The sequence below is a fragment of the Ambystoma mexicanum genome, chromosome 11, assembly GCF_040938575.1.
Source record: "Ambystoma mexicanum isolate Mex_15411 chromosome 11, UKY_AmexF1_1, whole genome shotgun sequence".
Classification (NCBI taxonomy): Eukaryota; Metazoa; Chordata; class Amphibia; order Caudata; family Ambystomatidae; genus Ambystoma; species Ambystoma mexicanum.
In genome coordinates, this window is record NC_090934.1 from 767,271,010 (window position 1) to 767,289,617 (window position 18,608).

At 48.5% G+C, this 18,608-nt stretch overlaps 1 protein-coding gene across 4 annotated transcripts in view; it reads right to left on the reverse strand.

Moving 5' to 3' along the window:
* ZNF143 (zinc finger protein 143) overlaps positions 1-18,608 on the reverse strand; it is a 1,779,064-nt gene that overhangs the window by 1,526,087 nt on the left and 234,369 nt on the right. The window lies entirely within an intron of this gene.

Consider the following 18,608-nt stretch of genomic DNA (forward strand, 5'->3'; position numbering starts at 1 on the left):
GATTAGAATGCGTAGTTGTGTGGCCTTATAGTATTTGTGTAGGTCAGGGAGCCCTATTGCACCTTTATCCTTGGGGAGAGTTAGTGTGTTGTATGGGATTCTCGCCTTCTTCCCCTGCCAGAGGAACCTTAACATGGTCTTTTTGGCTTCAATGAAGAATCCTTTTGGTTTTTCAATGGGTAGCATCTGGTAGTGATACAAGAACATAAGGAGGCACACCATTTTTACGGCATTAATCCGTCCTAACCAGGAAATTGTGAGTTTGTTCCACTTGTTTAGATCGGCAGCGAATCTCTGGAGTAGGGGAGGGAAGTTGGCCTTGTATAGATCAGTCACGTTTTTAGTGATCTGTATGCCTAGATATTTCAATGTGGAATGTTCAATCTTAAGGCCTAATGGGAGGAATCTGGCTTCATTTTCTTCTTTAGATCCCCGCAAGGGAAACAGGATCGACTTATTCTTGTTCATTTTAAACCCAGAGAGTTGCCCATACTCATCCATTAGCTGGAGGGCTTGGGGGATAGAAACAGAGGGATTAGTTATGTGTAGTAGTATGTCATCTGCATAGAGTGCTACTTTATATTCCATTTCGCCCGTTTGTATCCCTTACACCAGGGGGTCGGTTCTCAGTTTTTGTGTCAGAGGTTCTAGAGAGAGTGCAAAAAGAACTGCAGAGAGGGGGCAGCCCCTTCGAGTTCCGCGTTTTAAATCAAACCATCTGGAGTATTCTCCATTTACGAATATTGTTGCTTTGGGGGATGTATAAACTGCCTGTATTCCCTTTCTAAATCTCTGTCCTATTCCAACCTTTCGCAAGACCGCCTTTAGGAATTCACACTCTACCCTATCGAAGGCTTTCTCTGCGTCTATTGATAGAAGGGCAGGGTCGGCGGGCAGGGTGTGCGATGCGTGAACTAGGTGGAGCGTTTTTTGCGCATGGTGTCAGCCCCTTGCCTTCCCAATATAGACCCAACTTTAGTATTATAGTGTATTATCTGGGGCATTAGTGTTTCTAATCTAGCCGCCAACACCCTAGTGTAAATTTTAGCGTCCAGGTTGAGAAGGGAGATAGGGTGGTATGATCCACAATGTTTAGGGTTTCTCCCTTCTTTGGGAATTACCGCTATCAGTGCTTTTTTGAAGGAATCTGGGGCTTCTCCTGTTTCTAGTATCTCATTAAATAGGTCCGTCATAAATGGTGTTAGCTGCTTTTGAAAGGTTTTGTAAAAGCCGGCCGTGTATCCGTCTTCACCCGGGGATTTGCCTAGGGTTAATCTTTTTATTGCATCTTGGACTTCCTGTCCAACTATTGGGGAGTCTAGGAGCTCGGATTCTGAATGTGTAATTTTGGGCATATTGATTGGGGATAAATAGGAGTCTGTATTTGATTGGCCGGGTACCGTTTCCGAAGTGTACAGTTTCTCATAAAAATTGGCGAAACACTCTCGGATGGTATGAGGAGTGTAGGTCATACAGGTAGTGTTTTCAGTTATTTCTTCCACATTACGTTCTGCCCTTTGTTCTCCAAGTCTGGCGGCTAGTAGGCCGTCGGCCTTGTCCCCCTTTTCATAGAATTTCTGTTTAAGAAATCTTAGTTTACGTACCACTTGTTCATGCTCCAACAGTCGTAATTCCTCTCTTTTTTGTTGAGCAGTGTTCATTTTGGTAGGATTTACCCCAGGGACCTTTCTCATGTCCCCTTCCAGTTGGCATATTTCAGTCCTGAGTCTATGCTCTATAATCTTTCGCTCCCTTTTTTTAATGGACCCATCACATATCAGGATGCCTCTCCAAGTGGCTTTCCCAGCTTCCCAGATTGTTTGCTTGGGTACCTCCCCATTATCGTTCATTTTGAAATATTCATTGAGTTCAGTTTCCATTTCCGCCTTAAAAACGGCATCCTTCCAGAGACTCTCATTACACCTCAATTTCCCTCTCCTAACGGGTAGGTCTGCCCAATTAATGTCTGCGAAGACCATGTCACGATCTGACCATGTTATTGGGGCGATTTCTGAGTGCGTTGTGGCGTCAAGAAGATCTCTTGCAATGAAAACGTAATCAATATAGGTGAGTGTGTTGTGGGGCCTAGAATAAAAAGTGTATCCACCGTCATTGGGATGCAAGATTCTCCACACATTCTTCATTTCGTATATGTTCATCATATCTAACAGTTCAGTGTGGTCAACTTTGTTCCGATTTCTCGTTTCAGGGTTACCTGGCTTCCAATCCTTGGTCGGGTCTGCCCACTGGTTAAAGTCACCACCCAGAATAATATGACCTGAGGCTTCCAACATTATTTTATGCATTGTTTTTTCAAGAAATTTGACTTGTCCAGTGTTGGGGGGGGAGGGGTGTTTGAGTATACCGTAGCAATTGTTACCTTTACCTTTGAAATTTTCCCCACTATAAGGAGGGCTCTTCCTCCAACATCAGACCATGTCTTCTCCATCTCAAAATTAATTCCCTTCCTGAGTAGAATTCCCACGCCTCCCTTCCTGAGTGGCCCAGAGACCCAGAATTCCAGCCCTCCTCGCTTCCCAAGAATGCATCTTTCTTCGCCTTTTGCACAATTTGTTTCCTGCAATAGAAGAATGTAAATTTTAGATCTTCGGAATTCTCTAGCTACCAGTGACCTCTTGGTTGGTGAATTCAGGCCCTTCACATTGAGGGTCCCTACTCTGAGAGAATCCCTCTCTTTCGGTTCATTAGGTAATGCCATTATTGGTCTTCATTGGGCAGTTGTTCATATTCCATGACCAGGAGATTATTTGTTTATCGAATCCCACATTGTCTTTTGTGCTTTGAATTGACCCCATTGCTGCTGTGACCTTTTCCCAGTGTCTGTCTCCCCTTCCCACCCCCTCCCTTTCCCTCCCTGGGTTGGTGGCGTTCGATCGAACCTGGATGGTTACTCTGGTTCCGCAACGAACCACCTTTGGGGGACCGTTACTTCACGGCCCCATGCTTAATGAAACATCTCAATCTTAGTTGAGCCCTCTGTGTCCTCCCCTCTCATGTTCGTGTCTTGACTTTGTTGTTAACCGACAGGAAAGTTTTGCGTTCAATCAGTTCTCTATCTTATGTGTCGGAATATGTGCCATCTTACCCGCATTTGTAGCTGTTCATTTGTCCATCTCAGGGGAGGCATTACCTCTTTGGTATTTTCTTGAGCCCTTTACACGTCTCCTCCTAGGTCCTTGTATGTGCCATCCTCTATCCTCTCGTCGTGGTCCTTCCCGGTTGACTTTTTCCATGTCCGGACCTAGAAGTTCAGAGATGTAGGTTTTGATTTCTTCTCCAAGCTCAGCTTTATTTTGTTACCCTCATATTCAAAGGAGAGGGAGAAGGGGTAGCCCCATCTGTATCTTATGTGTTTTCCTTTCAGGTGCTTTGTAAGAGGGCTGCACATCTGCCAGAGTGCAAGAGTCATGTATGATAGGTCTTGATATATTGAGATCTGTGCACCCCCAAGAGTGATCGAGTTGCTGTTTCTTGCCTTTTGAAGGACACTGGCCTTATCCTGGAAGCGATGGAATCGGGCCAGCACCAATCTTGGTCCACCCGGGGGGGGGGGGCCCCGGCTTCATGTATCCTTTCGGTTTTGGGTTCATCAATCGAATCATCAGCGGCCAGGAGTTTAATGTCATGCAAGGTATTTTCAGGTCGCTCTCCATCTCACCTTCGCCTCACCTTCTCGTTCTGGGATACCGGAAATAGTATGTTACGTCTTTCCCGGTTTTTCCAAATCATCAAGCTGTGCTTCTAAGGTGTCTATGGTAGCTTGGTTATTTTCCACCCCTTCAAGTCTTTCTTCCATGGTGTCCAGGCGATTTGTGATCTTATCTATCTTGGATCCAATATTGGTTCCTATGCTCTTTATTTCTCCTAGTAGGGCGGCAATGTCTCCGTTGGTAGCTGCTGCTTCACTTGTCGTGGTGTTTATGTTTGCCATGTTGACTTTGTTGGTCCCAAAAGGTGAGGGGGTATAGGCGAAAGAGGCTAGTTTTTCTTTTATGCTCATGGGGTCCCTGAGGTCTCAAGAGTGGTGTTAGTTCTAAATTGGGTTATCATCGGGAAGACTGTTGTATCCCAGGTAGTGAGTCTGCATTCTCTGTCGGTGATGGGACACCTGGGAGTCAATCGGGTCCAGCGGGTGCCTGGAGGGTAGGCTGTGGTGTGGAGAGGCTATTGTCCTTTTAGGTGGGTTCCACCTTCTTGAGGGCGCTCGGTTCAGCAAGGAAAGTGCTATTTTTCTGCCTCCCTTTCTATGTCCGTTACAGGTTTATTGTGTATTGTTTTATACAACTTCCGTTGGGTGGGTAGAGCGGGGCCCTGGTAGAGGGCTCTTTGTATCTCTTCAATGTGTTTCAGCTATCCGTGCCTCTGCCAAGGTTGGGGGCAGTCAGGCCCCTGTTGGCCTTTTACCTCCCACCTACGTGGCGGACAGGGGCCGTGCACCAGGATAGCGTGCAGATCTCCGTCGGTCTCCGCCGCACTACTGCGGCCGCAACAGGCAGGGCCGCTCCGCACCCTCCCTGTCACACCAAAACAGGGCAGGGAGCCCTCTGGGAGTGCTGGATGTTCCTCAAAGTCTGTGGGGTGGTGTGGAGGGGTCAGGGGGTACCTGCGAGCGCCCCACGGGTCCGTTAATGCTTCCATTTCCACTGGGGCTTGGGTGACCAGTGCACCTCTGTTTTCTCACGGTGTCCTGGGCTGTCGCAGCGGTCAGAGGTCGGGTCCCGCCTGCCGCGTCACCTCGCACTGTACGTCCCCAACCTGTGGGTCCTTCTTGCCGCCGTCTGCTCACTCACAGCGACGGTCGCTGGTCATGTAGAGCTCACGTTCTCAGCGGCTTCTCTTCCCGGGGTCTCAGCTGCAGGCTTTCCACCTGCTTTTGATCATCCACTGCGCGTCGCTACAAGAGGGCCTGCCATGCTCCGCAGTTCACGTATTTTACTTTCGGTTTGGCCGTATCTCGGGAAGGCAGTTTCTATACGATCCCTCTGCCGTTTTGAGTCCAGATTTCGACCATCTGTGGGGGGGACCTTCCGACAGCGTTGGTCTGATTTTTATCACGGGGGGGGACCAACAGTGGGGGCTCAATCCACTTTGGGGGCCGTAGCAGCAGAGCTAACGCGCAGAGCATGCCTGTCTGTACGTCCCCTGGTGGCCAGTCGTGAGCAACTTTAAGGTGTCGCTGCGAAAGCTGCTCCAGGTTCTAGGCCCCATCGCAGGCTATGTCATCAATTGGGCAAAATCAGAATTTATGCCGCTACAATCAGATATCCCCTGGGATCCAGGCGGTGTCGCACCCTTCAAGCTCCAACTCAGGAACAACACGTATCTGGGCATGCAAATATGCCCCAAATGGCAGGACATAATGGAGCTTAATTATCCCCCGACTATAAATATGATTCAACAAGATCTCGGCAGATGGGCCACGCTACTGCTTTCATTATTAGGCAGGATCAACGCAGTAAAAATTAACACCTTCCAAAAACTATTATATCTAGCCATGATGCTAACCTTTGCTGACCCCAAGTTAATGTTTCGTAACCTAGATTCCCATATCTCTAAATATATTTGGCGGGGTAAAAGAGCACGCATTCGGGTTGAGGTCCTACAGGCAAGCAAAGCAGACGGCGGGCTGGCACATCCTGCCTGGAAATCGTACCACATGGCAGCGCAGGTCTACTGGGCCAAACGTTGGTTAGACCACAAGAACCTATCCAGCTGGAGATCAGCTGAGCTCTCGCGGATGCAGCCGTTGGCACTGCAGGAAATCATAGCGATGCCACTTGCGCACCACCCTAACCGAGTGAGGCAACATCCATTGGTTGCTCGCATCCTCGCCCAATGGCATAATATGAGATCCATTTAAGGGTCTCGCACTCGTGACGTGCCTGCATGGATCAGCTATATTGGCAATCGGACTGGATCAGAAAATTCTCCAAGTGCAATATACAACATGGCCACGAGTCAGTCATGGATTTATTCGATAATGGGGTACCCCTTCCCTTTACAGAGGCCAGGCAGGTACTGGGGTTGGGCGTAGGGCAATGGCTCCAATATAGGACCATTTTGGCAGTTATCCGCAAACACACCACAGAGGAATCCAGGCAAGTGACCCCATCAATCAGGGAACTAGAAATGGGTCAGAACTCGAATGCTTTCCCCAAGCTCTGGGTATCTTATTCCACCTGCATTAAAAAAATAATGTTAGCCGCAAACACACCCTGGCGACTCTTTGGGCGGCAGACCTGGACACAGAGCTCAACGTGGGGGATGTCTGAGTTCTTTGAAGCCATACCCGCTGTCTCGTTCTGCGTCAAGAATAGGGACATCTAATATAGAATAGTCCAACAGCTCTATTACACGCCGAGCAAGCTGTTCAGAATGGGGCAGTCACAATCTCCCTACTGCTGGCGTGGTTGTGGAGGGCTTGGCACCATAGGGATATGTTATGGTCCTGTCCATGCATCAATGGCTTCTGGCAGACGGTACACCGCAAAATCAAAAATAGGGTGGCTAAGGTTCATCTGGCACCCCTTCAGATGCTATTCGGGGTCCAACATGAAGACTGGCATGAATGTCTAAAATGTGCTACATGGAGCATGGTGCCCTTAGGCCGCAGTCCAAAACGGCCAGGCGGCTAGCTACTTGAGGACAGGTGAATTATTCTTAGGATCAACGCTTACACATAGTGGCTAATCCACTCAGGTTGAGGGTCACCCACTCAATAAGGAGTTTGTGGTGGGGGTCAGGGACGAGCAGGCGGAACGACACAACCTTGTGGGGGAAGGGTGGCATTGTGATGGTGTGCACACATATTGTGTTTAGTTTTACCTGGATCTGTAAGCTTACTTAGGTGGGGAGGACAGTGGGGGGGAAAAATGGGAGGGAAAGGGCGGGGGTTCAAGACCAATTCCGTTTGCTCGGCACAATATGGCATTAAACTAATCTGTCTGTAAATTTGGTTGGTAGACAGTCATCTTCCATTAGTTATGAGAACCAGTTTACGTGGACTGTTAGCTTGTTGCCCTACTTCATGGGTTTAGCAGTCAGGTTCTTTACCCGTCGGATCCAATGCATGGGCATTAAATGGACACTGATGCTCTATAGTACTGTAAAAATGCACCGACAATGTCAATGGCATTTGCTTTTGTTGTTGAAAAACGAATAAAAAGATTTTTACAAAAACAACCGAAAAAAATAATAGGTGTCTCCAAAAAGAAATGTCAGAATGGCTTCAGCATTAACTCCCTTCCCCAGGTTCAACCACAGAAGGCCTAAAGAGTCTCTTAAAAAACAAAGGATAGGTGTATGGCACAATTCTATCAGTTTCGTACACTTTGGTTTACTGGTACAATTCAACAGTTCAATCTTAGGCTTCCATCTTCTGGTAGTTCAATCACTTCCTTAAGGCTTTACCCGCCTTGCCATCAATATTCAGTTTGCATTTAACTCCGACGGGCTCGGGCCGGTCTCATTTTCACTTTTTTCACACAGTTCGGCACAGGCTTCTCTCTGCCAGGCTTGAGCCTGTCTCTCCTTCGTGGGGTTCTCTTCCCCACGTTTTATCTAAAGTATCCTTACATTGTCAAAGACTTTCAAAACGGCAAGGAATTCACATAAACCTCTGCATGACCACTTCGACCTCTCATACAATATTCCTTCAATTCACAATATTCTCTTGCAGCACCAATGCCTCTTGATACTTTTAGTTCTTATTCTCTTTAGCTTGCCTTCTTGGCCTTTTCCAAAGTTCTTATATTTTGCCCTTCTTGGCATATTCACAGTTCATATATTTCACTTTCCTCTTATTCAACTTTCTTTCTTTATTGCGCTTACTTTATTTCCATTGATCTCCGCTGTAATATCTTTCAAAACTCATAACATTTCACAGAGATTTTCAAATGTGCGACTTCGCCTTGCAGGACAACTCTGTTACTTTGTATCCTTTTCCTTTCATCAATTGTTATTTTCATTTGTGTTTCATTGGTACACGCGCAACCTTCAACTTTTAAATTACAGTCACTTTCCCTTTAACAACAACCAGACTTGTGTTCCCTTCAATGACTCACTGGTCGTGTTAATGGGATTTCTTTAATCTTTTTCCTGCAGTTCAAGCCCGTTACCAACGCCTTCTGTGAATCCTCCCAAACTCTGCCGTTCATCTGGGAGGGTCACGGGCCGCTTTCAGGCAATTTGAAGGTTTCTTTCCTCTGCTTGGATTTGCTCTTCGAACGCTCACGGCTTCCTGAATGCTTAGAAACATTCCCTGGCTTTCTCTTGATCATCTCAATTGCCGATCAGCCGTTGGCCTTCCAACTTCCACAATCTGGTTTGCATCAGCCTCGGAAACCTCAGCTGTTCGGAAGGAGAGGGGCATAACTTGCAGAAGTTATGGAGAGTGCAAAAGAGTACTAAAGAGCACAAATGTGAATCTTCCCTTCCCTGAAGAACTGCTAATAATTGATGTTGTAAAGTGTTGAACACTGCAAAGCTGTTGAAAGCTGATCTTAACCAAACGGGCACTTGTTGTTTGGAAATTACTATTTGGGCAGGGGTGTATACCCGAACAGTGAACTTGAAGTAGTAGGCCTGGCATGGTAGTAAACCAGGTAGAAGTTGATCAGGTGCTGTGAAATGGTGTTGACACATTATCCTGACAAACTTTCATTGCTGAAGAAGGAACTCTGTAAAACTGCTGCAGAAGCGTTATATAACTTCAGAAATAAGATGTTTTTGCAAAGCATCCTGACAAAGACAATTTATGTTGATATTGATGAACTAAGGAAATATTCTTTTTTATGTAAAGAAGATTACTATTAGAAGAGGAAGACAACAAACCTTTGTTGAACGACTGGAGTGTTGGAACTTTTTGTTGTGAAGTTGGAGTCACAAAGAACTGTGTTAAAACGTTGTTACAAACCAAGATTTCTTATTTCGTTTTGGAACTGTGGAGCAGAATGCTGCTAGAATCTGCGGAAGGTGAATTCACCCAGATTATAAGGAGAAACTGTTTTCATATTGTGAACTTATATTATAGTTGCCTTTGAACTGCCATGCATTACCTTGTTGAGTTACTGTATGTGTAAGTGTGATGGACAGATATCCTTTGTTATAGAGCATTTCCTTTAGTTTATTTTAGGCAGGGAAATCCTCGTCAGGGTAGGGATGGTGAGGCGTTTATTCAACCTTTTGAGTTAATAAAATGGCATCTTTTTGAAAAACCTTCGCAAAGTTGTCCGCCTCACATTCCTGACCCCTCACACTATTCAAGACAGGAATAGAAGAAGCTAAGAGAAAGAGTCTTATAAATTGAAGCTCAGGGAGACTACCAAAGTAAACAATATACAAGACAGAGAATGTCAGAGGATTGTGAAAAGTCAGAACTACAGAAGACAATGTACGCTTCCAGGTTGTTCCGAGTCCCTCTAAAAAGGATCAAAGTATCAAAAGTCAAGAAAAAATATTCTTCAAAGAGGAGAGAAAAACAAACTCTCTCATGAAAGAACTGTATGAACTGATACAGCAAGTAACTAGAGACCATCTAAAGATTACCAATGAATAAGAAATCCAAAGACTGATACAAGAGGTATCCTCAGGAGAAGGGAGCCATTCTCCTGACATTAGTTTGTTTAACATAGCTATAGGGTCAGTTTGATTAGTTTTGGACAGCAGCCTTATTCATTTCGACATTCACGGATGAATGACTAGCACCATATTTTGATATACAGGTAGGGAATGTCCCACAGCGATAGGGAAAGATAGGCCTTATTCTTTAATAAAAACATTTGGAACGTGTCCATGTCCTTCTTCTGACCCTTGTATGGGAGGATTGGTCCAGGAGACCCCCCTCCCCTGCATCCTCTCTGCCCTGTGAAGTCCATGGCTCGTCCAGGGTTCCCCCTGCCACCAGGGCCCAGGTGGTGGGTAGGCCACTGGCTGAAGACATTGACCAAACAGGCTGAATTTAGCTAGGCCCTGGAAACCATTTTTGTGAAATAAAGATGTCTTGAACCCTGTGCACCGCAGCGCGGCCCCCACCCTTGGAGAGTGTCACTTATCCCTGTGGCCGCAGCTCTCTGGCAGATCCGCTGAGAGCCCGTTCCCACGAACAGACGGACATGAGCTAGTGTCAGATACCAACACTGTAACATTTCACCTTCCGCAGTGTATCGCTGTTCCTAGTATGACCCGGTCAGCAGGGCCGGGGTGGAAAAGAACTGTAAAATGGTCCCCTGACAAAAGCAGAGTCCCCAAATACTAATGAGCAAACCACCTGTGATGAAACTTTTCTCTCCACAGCCTTTCTGACTAAAAACCTGTAAACTCCATGAAGATGGCAGAATGTGTGCTTACATGACATTCGGGATGAAGTACCCACATCCCCGTAGCTATGCGTAAATAGTAAAGGTGTCCCGGGGGTTTTTCGTGTTATGTGTTTCACCGAGAAGACTGCACCCCACGGTCCCGCACCATAACTGAACTAATGCTGCTAGAGTGCAAAGGAAGACAAATGCAACCATATTGAGAGCTCATGTAAGGGGTGCACGAAAAGGCACCATATGTAGGTCCAAGCTCACTATGTGTCACTGCCGTCAGCCTTGTTGACGGTTTGTTCCTGCGTGCTCCACCAACCTTGCTACTACCTCACTTACCGCACATGCATAGAAATGTAACAGAAAGTTGTGGGTGTTAAATACTTAGCGTATAGATAACGTGTGTTAAATGGCCATGTGAAAGGCACTAACAATGTCAAAACAGAAGCTTTGAAAAGACTCAATGGGTACTGTATATTATGTGAATGTTTATGTCTCCTCCACTTAAATCTGCAACACACGAGGAAAATACCTTGGTGAACACATGCAAGGCCATTCCCCCTTCCTCCCATTGAAGCCTGCCAGACGAAAAAGCAAAGGCCTGTGCCGCGCTGCTCCACCTCCCCCATTTCGGCTGGAGCCGCTTCAAGCATTCACATTCCCCCGCAGCACCCAAGGCCACGGCCTGCCACCTGAATTATTTACAACCCAGCCGTAAACCCCGACCTTAAAACACAGATCCAAAGGCGCCATTTCTTAGGCTCCACGACCCACCGGCTTACCTTAGGTTAGTGGCCCCTGTAAAATTAGGACACCAATATTGTAGCAACACTACAGGAACACATTCATAATGACTTCTAACGAGATATGACAACTCTGACAGCCGTCCCATGCCCTGAGACCCAACCTCGCGACCTATGATACCCGGTCAACAGGACGATGGTAACCATGTATTGATGTATCGCCAAAAGACCCCACTCTAGGTGCATTCCTCCTGTGTTGCATTAACCTGTAGAATAACCTATTGGAAGATTTACCGGGGGAAGATAATGTTGCAATGTTGAATGACTGCGGTGTGCGTGACTTTAGGGCAGAAAGTCAGGAAAGACATTCATCACTGACACTAGTCGCGGCTGGCACAACAACACCGCCCTGATGAGCCCAGCTGACCTGCCCGGCCCAGCCCAACCCACGAGGGTAACCAGTGACGTCCACCAACCACGGCAAACCACATCGCAGCAGCACCTATAGTTAGTCGTCGCCACCCAATCCCCACGAACTTGTGCCCCCTATAGCATGTAGGTTCTTATGACGCTTTTTGTAAATATATACGCCTGTCTTTGCTATTGTCAGACAGAGCGCTCTCTGAGTTTGCAGAGTTCTTTGCATGCCCTATTCTGATAGATAAACTCCCATTTAAGCTCACCCACACTTTGTCCTGGCCTTATTCCCATCCTGGGAGAGTCCATTATTGTCTCTCATTGTGGGGAGGATCGTGCTATCTGGCGGACGCTCGCCTTCACCCTCCACAGAATCCTGCAAAAACCAAGTTCTAGGCGGAACCTCTTGAGAATCCTAAGACAGCCAAGGTCCAGGAGGGACCTGTTGAGAAAGCCAAAGTCTAGGTGGGACCAGTTGGGAATCCTGAGAAAACCAAGGACCAGGTGTTAGGAAAGCATTCTCTTTTGGCAACTATCCCTCCATAGTATCTACGGCCCCCAATCTTTTTGCTTTGTCTTTGAAACTGCTCTGACTTTTTGAGAGGGGCGCGGGGGGGGGGGGGGAGTAAAGCCTTCAGCTTCACTTCCTCTGCCTATTGTTCATTTGCTATGTGGAAACTGATTAGTCCTTCAGACTACCAGTACTGGGAAGCTAGTTTTCACTTTTAGCCTTTATATTTTAACATTTCACACAGCATCTTTCAATTCTACGCAATGGGGATAATGTTGTATCAACCTAGCTTTTCATACTTGGTATTTTGATTACTTTTATATGTGCCTAAAGGCAAGCTGCTGGAACAGACGAACAAGCTACTTACCCAACTGGTAACGTTCTTACGACTGGATGTTCCTCCAACGTATTCCACATCTTTGACATGTAATGTCCACAGCTGTGAACTTCGGAAACTTTTTCGGCAGAGGGCGTCCTGCGTCGCTGGCGTCGGGTCGATGTCCCTCGAAGACCTCTGTCGAGGGCGAAGTTACCAGATGTTATAAATAGGACTCACGGCGCCAGTAGCCTCAGTTTATGTTTTTTTCTCCATAACGTGTGACATGCACATAGCCAATGCCTGCTGGACTGCACACAGCCTTGCGGAAACGTAAGCTGCAATCGCATAGGAAATTCTCTAGAGGGGCAGTCTGGGAGGGTGATGTGGAATACGTTGGAGGAACATCCAGTCAAAAGAACGTTACCAGTTGATGAGTAACTTGCTCTTCGAATGGATTGTGTCCTCCAACGTATTCCACATCTTTGACAGACTCCCAAAGCAGTACCAGAAAATGGAGGCGGGAAAAGAATTTAGAGTAGCCAATCAGATGGCAGAATAAAGAACCGCCTAACCAAAGGCCATATCTTGACCATGGAGTGTATCCAGGGAGTAATGTTAAACAAAGGTGTGGATAGAAGCCCATGTGGCCGCATCACAAATATTCCTAATAGGAACTCCCTGCTGCAGGGCTGTGGAAATAGCCACACCCCTAGTGAAATGAGCTCGCAACCCTTCAGGAAGGTCCTTGCCCACCAATCGGTAACATTCAGTAATGGTGAGGCTAATCCACCTGGACGAGGTCGATTTGGTAACAGCCTGGCCCAATCGGTGTCCAGCATACCCCACAAAGAGTTCATCGTCCTCTCCGACCCTGGACATCCTAGAAATATAAAAGCTCAAAGCTCTCCTAGGGTCCAACCTATGGAAACGCTCCTCTTCCTTACCATGATGAAGAGGAGGATAGAAAGAAGCAAGAACCACTTTCTGGTTTAAATGAAATTCAGACACTACCCTTAGGTATAAAGGAAGGACGTACCCTCAGTACAACCCAATCCTTGTGGAACACATTAAAGGGCGGCTTAGATGATGGTGCCTCCAATTCACTCACTCTGCGAGCGGAAGTAACCGCAACCAGTCTCGAAAGACAATAGTCTCAAAGGACAAGAGTGCAAAGTTTCAAATGGAGCACCCATCAGGAATTTCAAGACCAAATTCAGATCCCAAACCGGCACCTGGAATGGGGACGGCGGGAACACATTAGTGAGCCCTTTAAGAAATTGGGAAATCAAAGGAATCTTAAAGTAAGAACATTCTTCAGACGAGCACTTGAAGATAGACAGCGCCGCCAGGTAACCCTTAATGGTACCTACTTGAAGGCCCCTGTGGACCAAAGAAAGAAAGAAAGACAGAACCACGGGAATGGAACACTGAAAAGGATCAACATTTTGTCCTCTGCACCAGTGGCAAAACCTACGCCATTGGCAACGGTAGAGGGATTTGGTTGCCGGCCGCCTGGCCGAAATCAACACCTCCATCACGTCATCCGGGAGGTCCCAATCCTTATACCTCAACCTTTCAGACACCAAGCGTGAAGGTTGAGAGTCTTGACCTCTGGATGGAGAACTCTGATACCCCCTCGTGCAAGAGCAGATCCTCTCAGTAGCGAAGACGGCATGGAGGGCAGATAGACATTTCTAGAAGGTCCGGGTACCATGCTCTCCTGGCCCAATCCAGAGCAATGCGGATCATGTGGGATCCGAACCTCCATAACCTCCTTAACACTTGAGGAATGACCGGGAGAAACGCGTACAGAAGTGGGAATGACCAATCCACGACAAACGCGTCTCCTAGAGCTCCTCAGAGGAAATTCCCTTGAGCAGAATCTCTCGCACTTCCAGTTGGCACTGGTGGCAAAGAGATCCACTTGTGGGGTTCCCCAAAGGGCAAAGATCTCCAGAATGACTTCCTGAGCCAACTTCCACTCGTGAGAGATCGTGCTCTGCCTTCTCAGAGCGTCCGCCGCTGCATTGTCCTCACCGGCCCGATGAACTGCTGAGAGTGAAATTCCCTGCTGGATTGCCCAGAACCAGAGCTGCATTGCCTCTCTGCACAACGGGAGTGACCCTACCCTCCCCCTTTTTTATTGAGGTAATGCATGGCCACTGTGTTGTCCGTCATGATCAGGAAATTCTTCCACCACACAGACGACAGAAATGCCTCCAGGGCCAGCCTAATGGCCCTCAGCTCTAACAGGTTGATGTGGAGTTTGGACTCCGATGGAGACCAACCACCGCTGGCGGTCAAATAGTCAGCATGAGCTCCCCATCCTGTGAGGGAAGCGTCCGTCACTACAGTCACCTCCGGCCACGGTTGCCAAAACGGCTCCCCCTTCATTAGGTTCCCCTCGTTGGGCCACCACAGAAGATCCTGGGAGACCGAGAGTGGAATCTGAACAGGATCCGGCATCTTGCCGGAGAATTGTGACCACTGCATCTTGAGGACCCATTGCAGAGATCTCATCCTCAGCCTGGCCTCTGGCACCAGGAAAATGCAGGATGCCATGAGGCCGAGCAACCTTAAGAATTCGAAGGCCGGGAGACGCTGGGCATATTGAAACTTGTCCACCTTCTGCACAATGTGATGAGCCCTCACCTTGGGAGGCGAGCCCTTCCCCAAGGATGTGTCCATCACAGCCCCGATGTACTGGAGCTGTTGGGAAGGTGTCAGATGCGACTTCTTGAAATTGAGGGAGAAGCCCAGTTTGTGGAGGGAGCGGCAGGTGAGACTGAGATGATCCAGAGCTTGCACAGGAGAACGTGCTCGGATCAGCCAGTCGTCCAGGTAGGGGTAGACGTGAATTCCCCCCCCCCTCGCCTGAGATACGCTGCCACCACCACTGTGAGCTTGGTGAAGACCCTCGGGGCGGAGGTCAATCCGAATGGCAGGACCCGAAACTGAAAGTGCGAGCTGCCAGCCTCAAACCTCGGGTACTTTCTGTGCTTTGGATGAATCGGCACATGAAAGTAAGCATCCTGGAGGTCCAGAGACACCAACCAATCCTGGGGATGAAGGGCCTGGAGGACTTGAGAAAGAGTGACTTGAACTTGAACTTGTCCTGCCTGAGAAGTTTGATCAACCAACGCAAGTCCAGGATGGGTCTCAATCCTCCGTCTTCCTTTGTAATAAAAAAAATGGGGAATACCAACCCTTGTTCCTCTCCGCTACAGGCACCAGTTCTATAGTGCCTTTCTCCAGTAGGGTCAGGATTTCCTGCACAAGGAGCGGATCTGGAAGCTTCAAACAGAGATTCCCCGGTGGATTGTCGCGAGGCCGCTTTAGAAAGGGAAGGCAGTCGCCGTGGGCTATGGTATCCAGAACCCACGCATCCGAAGTAATAGCTCGCCATTCTTCGAGATGCAGAAACAGTCTGCCCCCAACCGGCGAACAATGGAACATGGCCTCATGACTGTTTTGGAGTGGCTGCGGCAGTGCCCGAAGGCAAAGAGGCAGCTGCCTGAGCGGCATTGGCACCCCTTTTTCCCCAACCACCACGTGTACTTGTTCGTTGGACCCTGTGACTGGTGGCTCCTCTCGTCCTACCAAAAGAGGAGTAGTAACAAAAGGAACCTACCCTCCACTGTTGTCCCCTAAGACGAAAAGGCAGAGGTTGAGGCACAGCTGCGCTCAAAGATTTAGCCGCAGCTTTTGAGGTCTGCAACCTCTCAAGGCTCTCGCCAGCCTTGCTGCCAAACAAATGAGCGAAATCAAAGGGCATGTTCAAAAGACAGGCTTGCACATCCGGAGCAAAACCAGACTTCCGCATCCACGCAAACCTGCGTATAGCGGTGCTCGCAGCCATGGACCGGCTAACACTGTCGGCCGTGTCCAAACCCGACTGAAGGGATTCACACATGGCATCCTTGCCATCCTGCATGAGAGCAAGGAACCCATCCCTTTCTTCCCCTTCGGGAATATGCTCAGCCGCTAGAGAAACACAATTCCACAGAGTGTGTGAAAATCTTGCTAAGGCACAGGTGGAGTTGGCTGACTTCAGCGCCATACTCTCCACAGAAAACACCTTGAGTGCCCAACCATCGAAACGTTTGTCATCGCTATCAGGAGGGATGGTAGGGTACGCCGCCTGCCTCGAGGTGGCCGTAGCCACCTGAACCACCAAACTCTCGGGAGTGGGGCGAGAGGATAGGTAGCTGGGGTCGCTACTGGAAGGGTGGTATTTTTTAGTTAACGATTTGTTAACTGCCGGAAGAGATTCCGGTGTCTGCCAAGCAGCCGCCACCCTTTTTTGCAAGGTCAAATGAAAAGGTAACACCGGGTCAGAGGATGGACCTTGATCCAAAATATCCATTAAGTCATCCTGAATAAATCAGGAGGATTGGACCAACCAAGATACTTAGTGACCCTAGCCATCAGTCTCCTGTAGGACGACTCAGCATGAGCCCCAGGCTCAGGCCTGCCAAACTCCCCCTCAGGAGAAGTGTCCAAGCCACTGGCATCATGAAGAGATTGCCTTAATTCTTCCAATTGACTGTCCCTGGAAAAGACAGGAGCCACATCAGGCTCAACAAGGCCAAAATCTAAATCTGACCTCTCCTCATCCTCATAGATGTCATCCAGAGGGAAGTAAAAGTCCTGCCTCGGGACAGAAGAGGGTCTGGATTCCTTAACAGGCCCCACAGACTTGGAAGTAGCCTTCCTTGGAAGATCCACAGTACCAGGGACCTCCATCGGCAAATTCCGTCCAAAAGGCCCCAAAGGCATCGACGGCTTTGGCGTCGATGTCGATAACGGCGCCGATGGCTGGTGCGAAGGCAAAGCTTCGACGTCCGTATATGACGGACACAGCGCTGACAGAGTTGACGCTGACCTCGAGCCCTTACCAGGTTTCTGCGGTCTCGCTGGGGACGAGGGCCGAGACCAGGAAGCACGTCTCTTGCGACCATCCTGAGCCTTGTCCGAACGGGACCTCGAAGGTTCCTGATGAGAATCGTTCCCTCCGAGGACCGAGCCCAAAGGCGCATGAGCCACAGATCCAGACCGTTCCTTGCCGGCTTCTTCTTAAGGCACAGACGGAACTGTGCCCTGAGATTGGAAAATCGCCAGCATCTTCTCCCTGAAAGCAGCCCATTCCTCCGGAGTCGAGAACTTAGATGGACAAGCCACTTTCCTCGCGGCTCCATCTGAGGAGGAGGACAGGGAAGGAGTCCGGTGATGGCGCTTCCTGGAATGCAGAGACAAGGACGAATGACGGGAACCACTCCGGGACCGAGATCCCCGGGACTCCTTCCGGTGCGGAGAGTCGCCCCTCGAATCGTCGATGGACATCCCCTTAGACGTTTTACGGGACTTACCGGGTTTAGAACCCCTACCTACCTGGAGCTTCCCCTTACGCTCAAGGCCTTAGCAGTCAGCGACTGGCATTTGGAACAGTTGCCAGTTTAATGCAGGCACCAAAAACAAATGCGATGCAGGTTAATAATCGACATCTGAGACTTGCAGTCCCGGCAAGTCTTGAAGCCAGACTGCAGAGTCAGAGAGGTCGAAGAAGAAGACATATTCACGAGGAATACACGAGGTGCGCAGAGTCTCTGAAGCAAACACGTTTGCGGAAAAAATGGAACTGAGGCTACGGGCGCCGTGCATCCTATTTATAACATCCGGTGACGTCGCCCGACGGAGGCCTACGAGGGACATCGACCCGACACCAGCGACGCAGGACGCCCTCTGCCAAAAAAGTTTCCCAAGTACACAGCTGTGGACATTACATGTCAAAAGATGTGGAATACATTGGAGGACACAATCCATTCGAAATATTTTTACCATTTTTGCGTTATTTATAGTGTGCACATTCGAGTTTAGAATGCATGTCTACTAAATGTGGCTAGTGCCCTAAAACAGCCATGCCACAAGATTTTCGCTTGTTCTTTGGCCAAATTGTAGTTTGGCCTTCTTCCTGCCTTGCCAGGTCAGGAAGTCCCATATAAGGTCATGCACTTGCCCAGGAAAGCTTCTGCTTTCCTGGACTGGTTCTGCCTTTGTGTGTGACGCCTTTGTGTGTGACGCCCAGTTAGAGGGTGGCACTGTCTGTGGTGCCAGAGAGTCTAGGGTGTGGGGCATGAGTGAAACCAATAGCTGTTTCTGGCTTCCACTGGATTTTTTCAGATCAGCGTTGGAACCAAGAATTCCTCACAAACGAACAGCCGACTGGGGATCTGAAGAAGACTCCTAAAGAAGCCTTGCATCCATTCCTGCATCTGGCCCGTTGAAGCCCT